Genomic DNA, 18,598 nt, shown 5'->3' on the forward strand with positions numbered 1-18,598 from the left:
ATTAAGTTAGGAATAGGAAAGGTAGCAGAATACAACAGTTACTAATAGGGCATTATGTAAAAATGTGGATGTGTAACCGATGTGATTCTGCAATCTGTATTTGGGTAAAATTGGGAGTTCATAACCAACTTGAATCTAATGATATGAAATATGATATGTTCAAAGAGACTTTTATAAATGTTTTGAACAAACCAAAATAAAAAAAATTTTTTTAAATAAATAAAATAAATAACACCCCAAAAAAAAAAAAAAAAAAAAAAAGAAAGGCTCCACTTCTAAATACCATCACAATGGGGATTATAATTTCAACATACAAATTTTCAGGAGACACTTAGATGTATTCCATAATACTTCCTTTATTTTACAATAAAAAAATTTCAAGGTAACTTTGAGGATTAATTTATACCCATGTAAAAACTTTACAATAATGACTAGCACATAGTATATACTTATTACACATTAGATGTTATTACTTATTAACTAATTTATAGTGATTTTATAGTCACCTTTATTATTAAATTTAAAATTTATATTCAGTTTCAACATCCTTAAATTATAAATATCTTAATAATATTTGGTTTTTATAGGTTTTCTCTGTATAGACACAGAAAACGAAAACATTATTTTACAGATATCAAAAAATTTTACTTCACTTGATATTTGAACACTTTTTATTGACTTATACTTACAAACTTCAAGCAATAATAGTAATAATGCACACCTTTTCTATTCCTAACTTAATAGAAATACCCAATTTTCAACCAATTACGCATTGCTGTTTTTTGACATAGCTCTAAGCTATGGACAACATATATATTTTTTTCCTTTGAATTATTTGAATAAACTCATTGACACTATATTGCAATTCCTGGGACAAATCATCTTCATTTTGAGTTATTTTAGTTTATTTCTGGATTCTATTTATTAATATGACTTGATATTTTTTCAAAAGTGTTTATCAATTAAATTATTTTATGGGTTTCCTTATTGTATGTTTCAGCATATATTTGACACATTTTATGGTGTGTACATAGTGTTATACCTGCTTTATGTAAAAAGTTTTAAAGGTGATTCTTACTTTATGTGCTCTGGAGCTTTAAGTATAATTAGATTTGTCCATTCCTTGAATGTTTGTTATAAGTCTATTAGAATATATATGTATATTTTCTTTTGTGATATTGAGGTACATAAGTAGTATTGATTGGAAAAGAGAAAGGAGAAGAATTTTATCAAAATTTTAGCCTTCACTAACAGGATTAATAAATGTTTAAAAAAAGTCCTATGCCTCTCAAGTTCTGATATATAAATCATTTTGTATATAATTGAAGAAAGTATTATCTTACAAATCATTACATTTTCTACCACTTTCCCTAAGAGGCTCCTTTTTATCTCATCCACTTGGTACTGGTCATTTTATAATCTTCAACATAAAGGAGTCAAGATACCTGGGGTGGCTATCTTTCAGGATGGAGTGCCACATGAAAATTTATTGTGCTTTCATGTTGATCCAAAATTGATACCTGTTTAGGCAATAAGGGCAATATACCTTAAGTAATTTATAGAGAACAGAAAAGAAAAACTATGATGGTTTCCATCTTTCATCCTACTTAATATAGCTTTTTACCAGAGAAACCATACATTTTGTCCATTCAAGGTCCTTGTATTTCCTCAGGGAGCTTCATTTTATACATTAATTCCTCAGCTCTCTCTGAACATCTGCACCATCTCCATAGTTGAGTGGTTTGAGTTAACCAGCACATTGAACAATAGGTAGCATTGCATTAGGAAAAATATTAAGATACATTTATTTATGAACAATTATTTTGATAAAGATGATTTTTTAAAAAAAAATCAGACTATGAAATGAGCAGAATTAAGTACCTAAACGTAAACTATAATATCATGAAAATGTTTTTTCATAATTGAGGGAACTGAATTAATTAATCCCTCAGAAATGAATTATATTTTCATTTCTATTGTTGTAGACACAACATATCCAATGAAATAATACATAACCCACCAACAGCATGGAAAATAATACGGAAAAGTATAATATGGAAAATAATATGGAAAATACCATAATATGGAAAAGTAGACACTTTAGATTCTGGTGAGTGGAAGTTCCTTTCTGAAGCTTGTGTTTCACGTGAATCTGCTGTTCTACTGAAATAACAAATCAATTCTTCTCCAGCTTGATAATTATTTCTTAAAAATTGGATACAGTCTTCAAAAAATCATTCTAGACCTATGTAATAATGCGAAATATTTGCTATGATATTTACAAACATAAAGGCTAACAACACAACATATCTTTGGCATATTATGCATTTTAAATTACCAAATGCTCTTCCCCACCCCTCCTCTATCATCTCTCTCTTTAGATACCCAATTAGCAAACAAAATTTTAAAAATCTAAATTTGTAGGGTTTTCTGTTAATACTTGATGATTAACTCAAATAGCATAACATTTGAATGGAATATTAAAATTTATTTAGTTCATTGTTCATGGCTAAAATAAAATGACATTTAAAGAGTCAGTTCTCACTTTTTGTAATTTTACACATCACCACTCTATCCATTTTATTCTATCTAACAGGCACTTACATTTCATTTTTTTACCATATTTTCTACTCATTCAATGATTTACATCAATGATAGTAAACATCATTTAGAACATGTGAAACAGAAGGATATGTCTGTTTTGTTTCAAGATGGTCTGTCTTCCAATGCAGTTTCTTTTTCCCAATTTTTGTACAAATGGAAATAGCTACATGGAATAATCTATCTTCTGTTAAAACCCACCAATAAATAAAAATAATGCAATAACAATACATAACACATTAATAACACTCCATGATGACTAGACTCCCTTTAAAAATATATATTAATATATATTTTTAAAGGGATTCTAGTCATCATTCCTCTTACCTTGATATAATTTCTCATCTTCAGTTCTTCACTATTATAACTAGTTTCATTATCAAAAGGAATCTTGGCAAGATTACAGAATTATACTTTAAAGTTTTAAATGAAAAACCTAGATAGGAAAATATACATATGTAATTGGAAGGGATATTAGATTATGTATGCATTACTAAGACTATTAATAATAATAAACTTGAATTAATACCTATCTTTAGAAAAGTGTAGACCACATGATAAAATGGCTATCTCTACTACCACTATAACTAACATCAACAATAGAAAGAAAAATAAACATTGCATGATAGTAATTGGTCCTCCACAGTAACTTTCATGTGTACTGGTATTATTTTAAATGTCTTTATATGATCTATGAGAAGATATCACTGTCCACATTTTATGGTTAAGCAAATTCCATCAACAGTGTTGAGAAACTTGTCTAAGATCATGCAGCTAGCATACAGCAAATCTGTAGTTTTAATGCAGATCTGTTGACTTTAAAAAATATACCTCCATAAGTACCTCCATAAGTAAGCCTCCTCCAATTCTAATCTTTTCTTCCAGTATTGCACATATCACTTATCTTACTTCCATTATATTTGATAAGCATATCACTATCAAATCACTTTTTCTATCTCTTACTATATAGGATAATAAGTTGTAATGATGATGGTTTCTCCTTTTTACATTCCAGAAACAAAAACTGAAAATGTTGACATTTAAAGATTTCTTTGAGTAAAAAAGATTTAGAATATTTTTTTTATATCTTTTCTACTATTTGACAGTAGCTATTATAGACCAAAGGCTCACTTTTCTCAAATTTGGTCTCTCTACCACCACAATTAAAAAGGTAGTAGATTTGTTGGGAATGTCTGTTTTTGTAATATTTGATCATGAACAACTGTTTCCAGTCCTTACACCTCATTGAATGAAGTAATGTAGACAGCTCTCAAAACCTCATAGTGGAAATGAGACAATAGTCTCCTCAGTATTATAATTCCTGTATCATTTCTCATGTCTGTAAGTAAATTACCTGCACTTATATTCTAACCAATATTGTCATGTAGATTGGCAACAATTCATTTTATTTTTTTTCAGCAACTTGAAATGTATGTATAAACATAAATTGAACTTTTCCTACATGTCTTAAAAGAGGTTGATTTATGTTGCAGTATTGTAACAGAATGAATACTCTCTATATGATTATTTGATGTTTCAATAACACTAATCAGGCATCCATCTCCAGTTTAGCCACTATAGTTGCTTCAACTGACAAACTACAGCATCATTGAGAGTAGATTAATTAGCATAAGGTGTGTTAGAAATAATTCTCACTAAAAATAAACAACATTCAAATTCATAAATTGGCCACACATAATGTACATGGTTGGATTATTGATATATAAGATTCTGATGAACACAATCAACAAACACTTTTTGGACTAATATCCCACTCTAAGGATTCCATTTAGTTCTATATTCTGCCAAATTATATTAGTTCTATCTCCTGATTGTCTCTATATAGCTGGTTGATTATATAGCCAAAATATCATTATATCTGCTTTCAACTAACCTTTGTAAAGCTACATATCAGCATCTCTAATAAATGGGTTTTTGGATTTCATTGAAATTACAGGAAAGGGTTATAGCAGCTACGGAAAATAATATGGAGGCTCCTTAAAAAAACTAAAACTCCCATAGGCTCCAACAATTTCTGGGTACCTATCTAAGAAATTCAAAATCAGAATTTCAAAGAAATATCTGAACTCTTATGTTCACTGAAGTTTTATTCAGAATAATCAAACTATGTTAACAACTGGAGAGTCCACTGATGGATAACTGGATAAAGAAAAGATGAAATGTTCACACAATGGAATATTATTCAGACTTTAAAAAGAAAGAAGGGCTGGGGTTGTGGCTCAACAGTAGAGCACTTGCCTCTCACGTGTGAGACTCTGGGTTCAATCCTCAGAACCACATACAAATAACTAAACAAAATAAAGATATTGTGCCCATGTATAACTAAAAAAAATTAAAAAAAGAAAGAAAGAAATTCTGCTATTTGTAAAAATGTGGATGGACCTGGAGAATATTAAAGTTTAATAAGCCATAGAAAGGAAAATATTGCTTTATTCTATTTTTATGGGGTATTTAAATCATCGAAGTAATAGAAACAGAAAATGTAATAATGGTTGCTAGAGATTGAAGGTTGGGCTATGGGGTGTTGTAGTTCAATGGGTATAAATAAGAATCATTTATGTTAGATGAATAAATTCTAGAGATCTGCTATATAAAACAATGCCCAAAGTTTAAAAAACAACATTCTATTGTGTACTTCAAAATTTGTCACAAAAATAGATCTTATGTTAAATGTTCTTACCATTATACATTTAAAAAATCCTATGGAAACTTTTGGGAATGTGGGACATGTAGTGATAACATCATGAAAGGGGGCATTTTTCTGAACTCATAATGTTATACACATTCAATATGTTCTGTTCTTTGTATACCAATTATAATTTCAACAAAGCTGTTACCACATTTTGTTAAAAGAAGAAACAAAGGGTTGTATGCGTGTTTCATTCCATTGGACCTGGGTGTTTTTGTAAGTGTGAGCTAATTCAGGAGACATTCATGTACAAGTAAGGTCATCATTCTTGTATCTTTCACTTACTTTTAATCAGAAGAGCTAACTGAAAGTAACCAAAATAGCTATAAAATAAAATAAAATAAATAATTACTAATAGTGGTATATAAGATATTATTATTTTTTATTACATAAAATAACCATCAAAAAGAACCAAGGTCTGCTGGTCTCTGTGATACTTGCCTGTAATCTCAGTGGGAGGCACAGGCAGGAGGATAGCAAGTCTGAGGTCAGTCTCAGCAATTTAGCAAAAGCCTGTCTCAAAAAAAAAACTAAATTCAAATTGTAAAAGTTCTGTCCAAAATCTCTACCATCCTAATGATATGCTTTTAAGTTCTTCCGAAGTCAAAGTTATGTTAATTATAAGGATTTACAGAATAACAGTTCTATTATAAGATTTTCATGCCAGGTGTGATGGCACATGACTGTAATCCCAGTAACTCAGGAGTCTAAGGCAAAAGGATTGCAAATTCAAAGTCAGCTTCAGAAACTTAACAAGATCCTAAGCAACCTATAAAGACCCAGTCCCCAAAAATAAAAAAAGAAATGGAATGTAGCTCAGTAGTTTAAGTCCTCCAAAGTTCAAGCTTGGTACAAAAACAAAAAAAAAAAAAAAGAACTTCACAGAGAGGCATAATATAATGCCCTGTCATTTTTTTCCTTGAAATAAATATCCTTTTTATTACCATGCTCATTCTGTTGAACCTCCACAGCATGTTCTCAAATTCATAGCATATCATAATTGCCACAGAGAGATCTTAAATATCTAGCAATAATTTTCCTACTGTTTTCACTCTTGAGCAGGCAATTTCAAAGTTTAGTATCTGGTCAGTATTCCCTTAGAAGGCTAACACCCAGCTGTTATGCTCAAATTCGGGACCCCCAAAAGACCACCAGAGACCAAGATCAATGTAAACAGCAAAGAGGTGTTTATTGTGAGCTAGCTCAGTTCTCCGTGCACACAGCAACTGGTGATGCTGAGAGGCCCCGAGCCCAGGGTTTGCAGCAGTTTTATACATTCTTTGGAGAAGGCAGGGACCCCCACATACATCATAGCATCTCTTAGCAAATCATCACACACCGCGGGGAAAATCAAATAACAACTCCAAAACATGATTAGCACATTCACTGGCGGGAACAAGTTGGGTAGGTATGATTGGTTACTACAAGAGGGGGATTCATTTGAACTGATTGGTTTAAGCCAAGAGGGGTTTTTGTGCTGAACTACATGGTTTCCCAACACCATAAACTACTGGGAGGGTCATCTGACATCCCAGGTATTTCCCTGTCTCATGCTGATTGGTGACTGCTAGGGGATTGCTATGGGTCTCCATCTAGCCTAACTGAGTCAGGGACACCTGGTGCAGCAGATCTCTCCTGTTATTTGTAGATAAACCACTTAGCAGGGTGGGAATGTGCCTAGGAGTGCTCTGTGGGTCTTTCCAAGGACAAAGGTCATGTCCCTTCCTTGAACAGGCTTTGCTCTGAGGTAGAGGCTGTTTTTTCACAGCCTTTCAGGCTAAAGTATTGGAAATCCTTAAGGTTTCAATAAACACTTCAAAAGAGTAGTGGGGAATCTCAAAATGTGTGCTAGAATGTCTACATTTCTAAATAGAAAACTTCTGAAAAGTTAGATCCTTCAAGTAACACCATGCATAATGCTCACCAGTAGCATCTCATAGTAAGTTCTGCCTCATTTATGTCTTAAATAAGTTCTCAGTATTCTCTTCAGCTATGGTTCATCAAAGGAAAATTTTTGTTACTCCTCCCCTAGAATTCATGAACAGCCTCTAAATTCCACTAGTCTCTTGGATAAGATTTAGTCATAGCCATGGATGAAAGCATTATCTTGTTTTGCACAGAGAGGGAAAGGTAAGAATTGAAAAAGTTATGTTTTTGTAGCTTGTACAAAATCTGTGGTCACTCGACAAATAGGCTTGCTACAAATTATTATTCTAGAATCATTCACAAGAAAATATATTCATGTAATTTTCTTATGTTCAATACTTAATTAACATATCACAGCTGGTTATCATTTTTCTTCATTATATAGACTTTAAGGGGATAATCAATGTATTTACTTACTAATCAATACACTTTAAGCATTAGTTAAAGTTTCTATTTTCTAACACTTTCAAGAAGTATAATTACATTTGTTAAACATTTTCTGCAGCCTGAGTCATATAATCATTTACAGTATTTGAGTAATATAGTGAACTATATTAAATTCAACGGGTGCTATTACCAAGAGCGTGACCAGCAAGCAGTGAGTCACAGCACAAAAGAACAATAGCTTTAGTGAAGGAGTTTCACTTGCAGCTCCTGCAATTATTTGTCAGTTGTCCTTGGATGTCTGAGTGTTGAGGGTTCTAGTTAAGAAACAGAAAAATAGGAAAGCAACTAACAATTTTTTTAGAGTGTAGTGTTTACATATAAACACATTGTCTTCCTTTATTGTTTGTTTTTATAAACACAAGCTTCACTATCAGAGAATTTTCTAAAAATGAACACAAATTCTGAGAAAACATTCTAATTTGTTGATGGTTATAAATTGAAAAACTGATTAGGCAATGCATAGAAAAATAGGACTACCAAACAAATAATAATAATAATATGAAAAACCTTGGTGTGAATGCAGTAGAAAGAAGAGTGTTTTTAAATATAGGGAAAAAAAAGTTTTCTAGAGGAAACAATTACCTCAAAGTGAATCAAACCTGACAATGAGAGAATTAAGAACAACTCAAGAAATGAAAAAAACAAAAGGTAAAATATGAACTATATCTGATGGGAATGATTAATTTTAGAGAAAATTCACCTCAGATTTGAGATAAAAATTTTACTACATTTTTTTAAATTCTAATTTTATACACAACAAGAGAATGCATTTAAGTTCATACAACACATTTTTTCATGTCTCTGGTTGTTCACAAAGTAGAGTCACAAGATTCATGTCTTTATACATGTACTGAGGGTAATGATGTCCATCTCATTCCATCATATTTCCTACTCCCATTCCCCCTTGTTTTTTCTCTCTCTCATTTGCCCTACTTAGAGTTCCTCCATTCCTCCCATGCTCTCCATCAACCCTATTATGGATCAGCATCCACATATCAGAGAAAACATTCATCATTTGGTTTTTTGGGATTGGCTTATTTCACTTCGCATAATATTCTTCAACTCCATTATTTACCTGCAAATGCCAGTATTTTATTCTCTTTTAATGCTGAGTATATTTTAATGCTGAGTCCCATTGTGTATATATACCACCGTTTCTTTATCCATTCATCTACTGAAGGGCATCCAGTTTGGTTCCACAATTTAGCTATTGTGAATTGTACTGCTATAAACATCGACCTGGCTGCCTCACAATAGTATGCTGTTTTTAAGTTCTTTGAGTGTACATGGAGGAGTAAAATATTTGGGTCAAGTGGTGGTTCCATTCCAAGTTTTCCAAGGAATCTCTATACTGCTTTCCATATTGGCTGCACCAACTTGCAGTCCCACCAGTGTGTGCCTTTCTCCCCACATCCTTGCCAACACTTATTGTTGTTTGTATTCTTAATAGCTGCCATTATGACTTAAGTGAGATGAAATTTTAGAGTAGTTTTGATTTGCATTTCTCTAATTGGTAGAGATGTTGAACATTTCTTTCTATATTTGTTGATTGATTGTATATCATCTTCTGAGAAGTGTCTGTTCAATTCCTTGGCCCATTTCCTGATTCGGTTGTTTGTTTTTTTGGTGTTAAGTTTTTTGAGTTCTTTATAATTCTAGAGATTAGTGCTCTATCTGATGTGTGTGTGGTAAAAATTTGCTCCCATTCTGTAGGTTCTTTATTCACCCCATTGATTGTTTTCTTTGCTGAGAAGAATCCATCTCATTTATTGATTCATGTCATTTATTGATTCTTGATTTTATTTCTTGTGCTATAAGAGTCTTATTAAGGAAGTTGGGGCCTAATCTGACATGATGAAGATTCAGAATACTTTTTTTTCTATTAGGCACAATGTCTCTGATTTAATTCCCAGGTCTTTGATCCACTTTGAGTTGAGTTTTGTGCATGGTGAGAGATAGGGGCTTAATTTAACTTTGTTGTATTTGGATTTCCAGTTTTCCCAGCACCATTTGCTGAAGAGGCTATCTTTTCTCTAATATATATTTTTGGCACCTTTGTATAGTATGAGATAACTGGATTTTCGTGGGTTGTCTCTGTGTCCTCTATTCTGTACCATTGGTCTACAAGTCTATTTTGGTGCCAACACCATGCTGTTTTTGTTACTATTGCTCTGTAGTATAGTTTAAGGACAAGGTATAGTGATATCAGCTACTTCACTCTTTTTCCTAAAGATTGTTTTGGCTATTTTGAATCTCTTATTTTTCCAGATGAATTTCATGATTGCTTTTTCTATTTCTATTAGGAATGTCTTTGGGATTTTGATTGGAATTGCATTAAATTCACTGATGTACAGAAATGCCTTTGATTTATGGATGTTGATTATATATCCTGCTACATTGTAATTTTTTGGATCCTCTAGGTATAGAATCATGTCATTGGCAAACAGTGATAGTTTGAGTATGTCTTTTCCTATCTGTATCCCTTTAATTTCTTTCATCTAATTGCTCTGGCTAGAGATTCAAGAACTATGTTAAATAGAAGTGGTGAAAGAGGTTATCCCTGTCTTATTCCAGTTTTTAGAGGGAATGCTTCAATATTTATCCATTTAGAATGATGGTATCCTTCAGCTTAGCATAGGTAGCTTTCACCATGTTGAGATATATTTCTGTTATCCCTAGTTTTTCTAGTGTTTTAACACGAAGTGGTGCTGTATTTTTTCAAATGCTTTTTCTGCATCTATTGAGATGATCATTATTCTTATTTTTAAGTCTGTTGATGTGATGAATTACATTTATTGATATCCATATATTTAGCTAACCTTGCATTCCTGAGTAGACTCCCATTTGATCATGGTGGACTACCTTTTTAACATGTTTTTGTATTCAATCTGCCAGAATTTTAATGAGAATTTTTACATCTATGTTCATTAGAATATTGGTCTGAATTTTTTTTCTTTGATGTGTTTTTATCTGGTTTAGAATCAGTGTGATATTGGCCTCATAGAATGAGTTTGGAAGTGTTCCCATTTTTCTATTTCATGGAATACTTTGAGGAGTATTGGTATTAGTTGGTCTTTGAAAGTCTTGTAGATCTCAGCTGTGTATCCATTTGGTCCTGGGCTTTTCTTTGTTGGTAGGCTTCTGGTGGTATTTTCTATTTCATTGTTTGAAATTGATCTATTTAACATCTGTATATCATCCCAATTCAGTTTGAGCAAATCATACGACTCCAGAAATTTGTCAATGTGTTTGATATTTTCTATTTTATTGGAGTACATGTTTTCAAAATAATTTCTAAGTATGCTCTGTATTTCTGCCATGTCTGTCATAATATTTTCTTTTTCATCACAGAAGTTAGTAATTTGAGTTTTCTTTCTTCTTCTGTTTGTTAGCATGGCTAATGGTTTATTAATTTTATTTATTTTTTTCAAAGAACCAACTTTTTGCTTTGTCATTTCTTTCAATTGTTTCTTTTGTTTCAATTTCATTGATGTCAGCTCTGATTTTAATTCTTTCCTGTCTCCTACTGCTTTTGGTTTTGGTTTGTTCTTCTTTTTCTAGGGCTTTGAGATGTAATATTATGTCATTTAATTGTTGACTTTTTCTTCTTTTAAGGAATGAAATCCATGCAATGAACTTTCCTCTTACTACTGCCTTTATAGTATCCCAGAGATTTTGATATGTTGCATCAGTGTTCTCATTTACCTCTAAGAATATTTTAATCTCCTCTTTGATGTCTTCAGCAACCCATTGTTCATTCAATAGCATATTATTTAGTCTCCAGGTGTTGTAGTTGCTTCTTTTTTTATTCATTCCATTATGATCTGATATAGAATGTAGGGTAGTATCTCTACTTTTTTGTATGTGCTAAGAGTTGCTTTGTGGCATAATATATGGTCTATTTTAGAGAAAGATCCACATGCTGCTGAGAAGTAAGTTTATTCTTTAGTTGATGGATGAAATATTCTATATATGTCTGTTAAGTCTAAGTTATTGATTATATTATTGAGTTCTACAGTTTCTTTGTTCAGTTTTTGTTTGGAAGATTTATCCAGTGGTTAAAGATGTGTGTTAAATTCACCCAGAATTATTATGTTGTGGTCAGTTTGACTCTTGAACTTGAGAAGACTTTGATGAATGTAGATACTTCATTGTTTAGGGCATATATATTTATAAATGTTATGTCTTGTTGATATATGTTTCCCTTAAGCAGTATGAAATAACCTTTTTTATCTGTTTTGATTAACTTTGGCTTGAAGTCTACTTTATTTGTTATGAGGATGGAAACCCCTGCCTGTTCCTGCAGTACATGTGAGTGGTATTTTTTTTTCCCAACCTTTCACCTTTAGTCTGTGAATGTCTTTTTCTTTGAGATGAGTCTCTTGGAGGCAGCATATTATTGGGTCTATGTTTTTTGTGTGGTGAGTTTAGGTCATTAACTGTCAGGATTATTATTGAGACATAATTTGTATTCCCAGTAATATTTTTTGATTCTTTGTATTTACATTAATTTGGTTCCTCTTTTGATTGTTTTTTCCTTTAGTCTGATACCTCGCTTTGTTGATTTTCATTTCCTCCTCATGGAATGTTTTACCAAGTATTTTCTATAGTATAGGCTTTCTAATTATAAATTTGTTTACCTTTTGTTTATTATGGAAAGTTTTTATTTTATTATCAAATCTAAAGCTTATTTTTTTTATATATAAGATTCTTGGTTAGCATCCAGTTTCTTTCTGAGCTTGGTATATGTTGTTCCTGGATCTTCTAGCTCTCAGGGTCTGGGTTGAAATATCTACAGAGATCCTAATTGGTTCCCCTATATGTAATTTGACTCCTTTCCCTTGTGGCTTTCAAAATTGTACCTTCTGTATGCTAAGCATTTTCATTATAATGTTTTTTGTTGTAGACCTTTTGTAATTTTGTACATTTGGTGTCCTGTAAAGTTCTTATATTTGATTTTCAATTTCATTCTTTAATTTTGGTAAATTTTCTGGTATTATTTCATTGAAAAGATTGTGTATTCCTTTGGTTTGAATCTCTGTGCCTTCCTCTATTCCAATAAATGTTAGATTTTATCTTTTTATGTTATCCAGAATTCTTGAATGTTCTGTTCATGGTTTTTACCATCTTCACTGTGTGGTCAACCTTATTTTTAAGATTGTATATTTTGTCTTCATTATTTGATATTCTGTCTTCTAAGTGATCTAGTCTCTTCATGATGCTTTCTATTGAGTTTTGTATTTCATTTTTCTTCACTTCAAGGATTTCTCTTTCTTTTTTTTTTTTGCCTTCAGAATCTCTATCTCTTTCTTGAAGTAGTCTTTTGCTATCTATATTTACTCCCTTTTCTCTTTATTGGTGTAATCAATAGTTGCCTATATTTTCTATCTTATCTCTTTGTTGGAAGGATCATTTTTTTGCCTATATTTGCTTACTATGTCATTCATTAGTTCATAGATAATCTTAATTATCTACATTCTGAACTCCTTCTCTGACATTTCATCAACTGTCCTATACAAGGATTCTGTTATTGTAGTTTCTTGTTTTGTTTGAGGCACTTTCCTATCTTTTTTTTTATGTTGTCTATGTGTCTTCTTTTCTTGTAGTGTAGATCTGAGGTATTACAGTTTTTTCCCTATAATCTTATAGCATCCCTGCAGATTACCTATACCTCACCTTGGTTTTGGGCTTCTAGACCCCAGGCAGTGTCCCAAGATAAATGGTACTTCAACTAAAGGTGGTAGTGGCAATAGTGGAGATAACTTAAATTAGCAGTGGGGGTGTCCCAAGATAGATGCAACCACTTTCAGAGATGGGGCTGAAAAGGTGAGCTTTCTATTTGAAAATGCAGTGGCTTCCAGGCACTATCTGTTGTCCCAAGGTGGAGGTTAATGTGTGGGAAGGGATATGGCAATGGCTACAGTGTCCAAAGATGGTGGTGGGGTAGGCCTAGGTTCCATCTTGGCTCTGCCAGTAGAAGTCGTGGTTCTGGGCTAGGTCCAGGGCCTTAGTTCCCCAAGTTATACTTCTTAATTAAAACTGAGAATGTTCATTTCCACTATAAATATAGGATTCTCTTTCAACCGCTCCATAATATAGAGATAACTTTCAAAGTAAGCCTTTGGGTCTTCTTAAGACTTTTATTAAGCTTCAGTGTTGCAAGAGTTTAATGATAAGATTTTATTTTTTTAATTTTTCTAGTAGCAAGTATTAAACTCAAAGGTGCTTAACTTAACACTGTGCCATATCCTCAGCTTTTTTTTTTTTTTTTTTTTTTTTTAATTTTGAGACAGGGTCTCACTAAGTAGTTGAAGCTGGCCTGGAACTTGCAATCCTCCTGACTCAGCCTCCTGAAGTGCTGGAATTACAAGTGTGTGTCACAGTTCTTGACTAGACTTTTCAATAAATGTTAAAAATCCATAAATACTTTTTTTCCTGTCTTTGAGCATAAAAATTGACCAAGACAATCCCCCAAGTTGACTAAATTTATACAAGTTTCTTCAGGACACTAGACTCCAGAGCTTTTTTTTTTTTTAAGCCATTTGCTTTAGAAAATACATAACTGTAAATTATTTACCTGTTCTTTTGAGATTCAAATATTTTTCAAAGCCTCTTGCCAGCTTTATAATCCAGACTTTTCTTTCTGAAGAAATGAAGAACCATATCTACGAAATGTAAACCTCAAGGGAAAGAGCACCCCTCTCTTTCAGTTTGTTGGAGGGGTAGGAGCCTAGCCTTTTCACATAGTATTCTTTTCTCAGAGTTGTAAAACCATCTCTTGTCATGAAAACACAAGAAATTTTACTTTAAATATGAGTAAGGCAATTAGCAAACAGATGAACCAGTGCTTACCCTTGCCCCAGCCCTTAGTTTCACTGGCTCCTTTCTTCAGCAGAATTGAATCCATACTGATATCTCATTTCTCTCCTCTATTGAAATATTCTTGAATAAAGTCTTCTTGTGTGTATAACTTTGCTCAGTGCAGCTTTTACTTTGACAAATGTTACTGCTAAAGATAAAATAAGGGGACAGAACTAAGATGCACTACTTTTATATAGACTGGTAAAGTATGTTCTCTCCAATGAAGGAGCATCTGAGTAGACAGACTTGAAGGAAAGAAGTATGGATATATAGATATATGGATTATACAGAAACTAAACTTTCAGATAATAATAGTGGAGTGAAATCCTTGAAATAATAGTGTATGTGGCAAGTCTGAAGAAGATCAAGGAGGTAATTTTTCCCTGAAATACAATTACGCATGAGGTCTTCTAAAACTCAATTTATTTCTTGCTCAAATGAGGAAACTGAGGCTCAGAGTGGTTTGATGTCTCCTGTAGTTAAATATAAAGTAGAATTTTGTGTTATGAAAACAATTCAATGACATTTTGTTTGTTTGACTTTTTTCTGCTAAGAAATGATCAACTGGGAAGAAATAATCCCATCAGCTCACATCAGGTGATTGAATATTGCAAAAGAAATGACAACACCTAGGAAAATTCTTCAGAGCAAATTATAGTCAAAACACAAAAACTTTTAAAAATGAAAAACTAAGCAAGTCATAGAGACCCTGTGTCTAAATAAAATACAAAAAAAGATCAGGGGGTGTTGTTCTGTACTTAAGTCACCTTGGGTTCAATCCCCAGTACCAAAACAAAACAAAACAACAACAACAACAACAAAAATAAGCAACAATAAATGTGATTTCTATACATTATGAAAATGAAGTTTTAATTATTGAATAAGGTATTTTAGCAGGAAAAGTGTTCCTAAAGCATCTCCTTGAAGACCAAAGATAAAACTGAGTTGGCGGTCCAAAGAGTAATTCCAAAGACCATCACTGAATGCAACAATGGAAGAAGGTCATGTTGAAATCTGACTCTGCTGCTTGCAAAGTGACAATCTTTAGCCAAATTGTTTATTCTCACAGAGTTATAATTTCATCATTTGTATAATAAGGATATTGATCAATACCTCGAAGGGCTGTTATAAGGATTAAAAAAGATAATAATGCATGTAAACTACTTAATATACCATTTGCTTACTGTTAAACTGACAGCAATTTCGATCATTAGTATTTTTATATTTTCACTAAATTAACTGAAAAAATCATTAGATTTAATTGATTTCTTGGTAATTTTTTTTTTACTATGGAGAGTTTAAATAACATTTAAAATATAGAAAATATTGTAATAATTGACTTTATGGTTCTTTATATTACCACCTAACTTTTCTCTTGAGCAATAAGTTATTATAAAAGAAATTTCTATTAGTCTATCATTTAAAGCAGAAATTTTTCAGGCTGGGGATATAGCATAGTGGTAGAGCACTTGTACAGCATGCTTAAAGCCTTGGCTTTGATCCTCAGTACCACAAACAAACAAACAAACAAAAACCACCAGAAGTATGTCAAAATATATCTCTCAAAGATTAGGAATTTTAAAAAATAGCATTCTCAATACCATTCTTCACACCTAAACCACAATAATCCTTAATGTTGTTAAATGCCCAATGTTCAAATTTCCCTGATTGTCTCCTTTATTTTTAAATTTACTTTGGAATCAAGACCTCAATAATATTCAGACGTTGAAATCAATGAATATATCTTTATGATTCATTTTAATCTAAAGTCTCTCTCCATTTCCTTCCCCTTTGTTTTATTTAATAATTTGAGTCTTTTTTTAATTTTAAATTTGAGACTAATAATAAAATTCTATACTATCTTACCCATTGTAACTAGAGTGAATGGTGTCTCAGTTATGGAGGTAAGTAATTAGTTCCTAGTTTTTCTTACTGAGATGAGAGAGGTAGCAAATGACTTCTAGTTCAATAGATGGGAAGTGCTCAAGAGAGGGGGCGTGGTTCTGACAAGGCAGCTTGGAGCCAAGGTGAAGCAGTCAGTCAGCCTTAGCAGTAAAATCAATAAAGGCAAATTGTTTGCAGCTGCTCACAGAGTACTTCTTGATAAACAAGATTTTGCCATTAAAGATTACAGAATAAGAGGGTACTACAAAATAGTCTATGGTTCTCACCAGATAATCCCAAATGAGGTAATCACTTCACTTGCACCCTCTGATCCTATCAAGTAAAACCTTTAAAAAGAATTTCACAGTATACAGCAATGATTGAAGTCACTTTCCAAAAACTTCTTACATACATTGTATCATGTGTCAGACTGTTTTTTTTTTTTTTGAGGTACTAACACATTAGAAATAAAATAAAGATGGGACAATAATGTTTGTGCACATGTTAATTGAAAGAATTGTGAAAAGTAAATGTTTCAATGTGGGAGCAAGTAATTGTAAAAACACAGATTTTTCCAAAAAATCACATCAGATGGCCTGAATAACTTGGTTGACTAAGGTGGATGTGATTAAATTTAGCTAGAAGACTAGTAGTTCACAGAATAAGGCAGGACATGGCATTGTATAAATGAAGAATTTCTAGCATGTTAAGGTGAGTGGGTAAAACCTGAGTCCCCATGACCAGATGAGGTAATGATCCCACTGTGTGAAATTGTAAAGGAATTGAAAACATCTTGAAAATCTGGAAGTTCAATACAGAGAGTAAGAAGTCAGACGCTCAACCATGCAGGGTATAACCCTGTGCTACAGGGTAAATATACTAGAAAAAGATCAGACAACGTCTGGTTTTGAAAATTACTATTGTGTGCACATGGGCAAGTAATTTCACTTCTCCTTTTTATGTGGTGAAATAGAGTTTAAAAAAAGAGGTGCATTGTAAGTAGAAAATAATATAATGCATGCAAATTATCTGTTATAATGCTTGTCAATGGTGTTTATCAAACAATAACATGTCCCTCACCAAAAATGAAAACATCATTAATAGTAGACTCACACTTAACATTCAGCTACTATTATCATACTACTTGAAATTAGACAAAGGAAGCTGTTATTATAATAACTTATAATATTATTGTCATTAATATTATCATTTTTGAATCTTTGTGACTTCTCTACCAAGGGTTCATTCATTTGGTAATTATACACTTTTAATGATGGAGAGTCCATTTCCTTTGGAAACACCAATGTGTTTTTAAATGGACTTTATCATTTCTTGTGAAATCAGAGTTTGGCTTCAGATTCAATCTGAGTTAAGGACTGCTTGAGCTTTCCTGCCAAGCATATTAAATTCGAATACAATTCATTATGGTTTGCACAGTTGAACCATATGTATTTGCTGAGGAAGGTAGAGACAAATGCATTTCATAACCACGACCATCACATTATTCAATATGTAATAGTTCTCCCTTAAATGTTTTTTAATTGATGATAATGATGATAATGAATCTATTTCTGATCTTTGTGCCTAAAGCAATCATTGTGAAGCTGTTTAAAAGTTTCATGTAAAATTCTCCTCCCATCATGTCTTCAAAATATACAGCTGGACTCCATTATCTCAGACATGCCTCTGTTGCAAGTGTGTTTTGTATTATCACTCATTTGTTTTTCTCTGCCTACACATCCATTTTCCTAGTTGTGACTTTTAGCCTCCTCATTTGTCTAAGTATGGCTGTTTCCCTTTGTCATTTCTATTGTTTCTTGCTTTCTGGTCACTTTGTTTGATGGCATCTGTACAATACTCAGTACTCATTAATATCCTCCAAGAGTTGCTTATAATAGAGGAACCCTGTTGTGTCCCTGCACAGTCAAGGAAAAGAAAAAAACACTGCCCTGATTTTTTGATAAAAGCCTATACCACAGATTACTCTTTACTTGCGAAATTGTCAGAAGTTAATGACAGGGAAATAATAGCAGATGCAAGTGCTCCAGAATTTATTTGAAATGTGGTGTGTGTGTGCATGTGTAAGAGAAATGTACACTGCCAACATATAGTTATGGGAAATGAATCAATGAACAATATATAATACTTAAAAGTATTTTATTTAAAAAA

The sequence above is a fragment of the Marmota marmota genome, unplaced genomic scaffold (genome assembly GCF_001458135.2).
Source record: "Marmota marmota marmota unplaced genomic scaffold, marMar, whole genome shotgun sequence".
Classification (NCBI taxonomy): domain Eukaryota; kingdom Metazoa; phylum Chordata; class Mammalia; order Rodentia; family Sciuridae; genus Marmota; species Marmota marmota.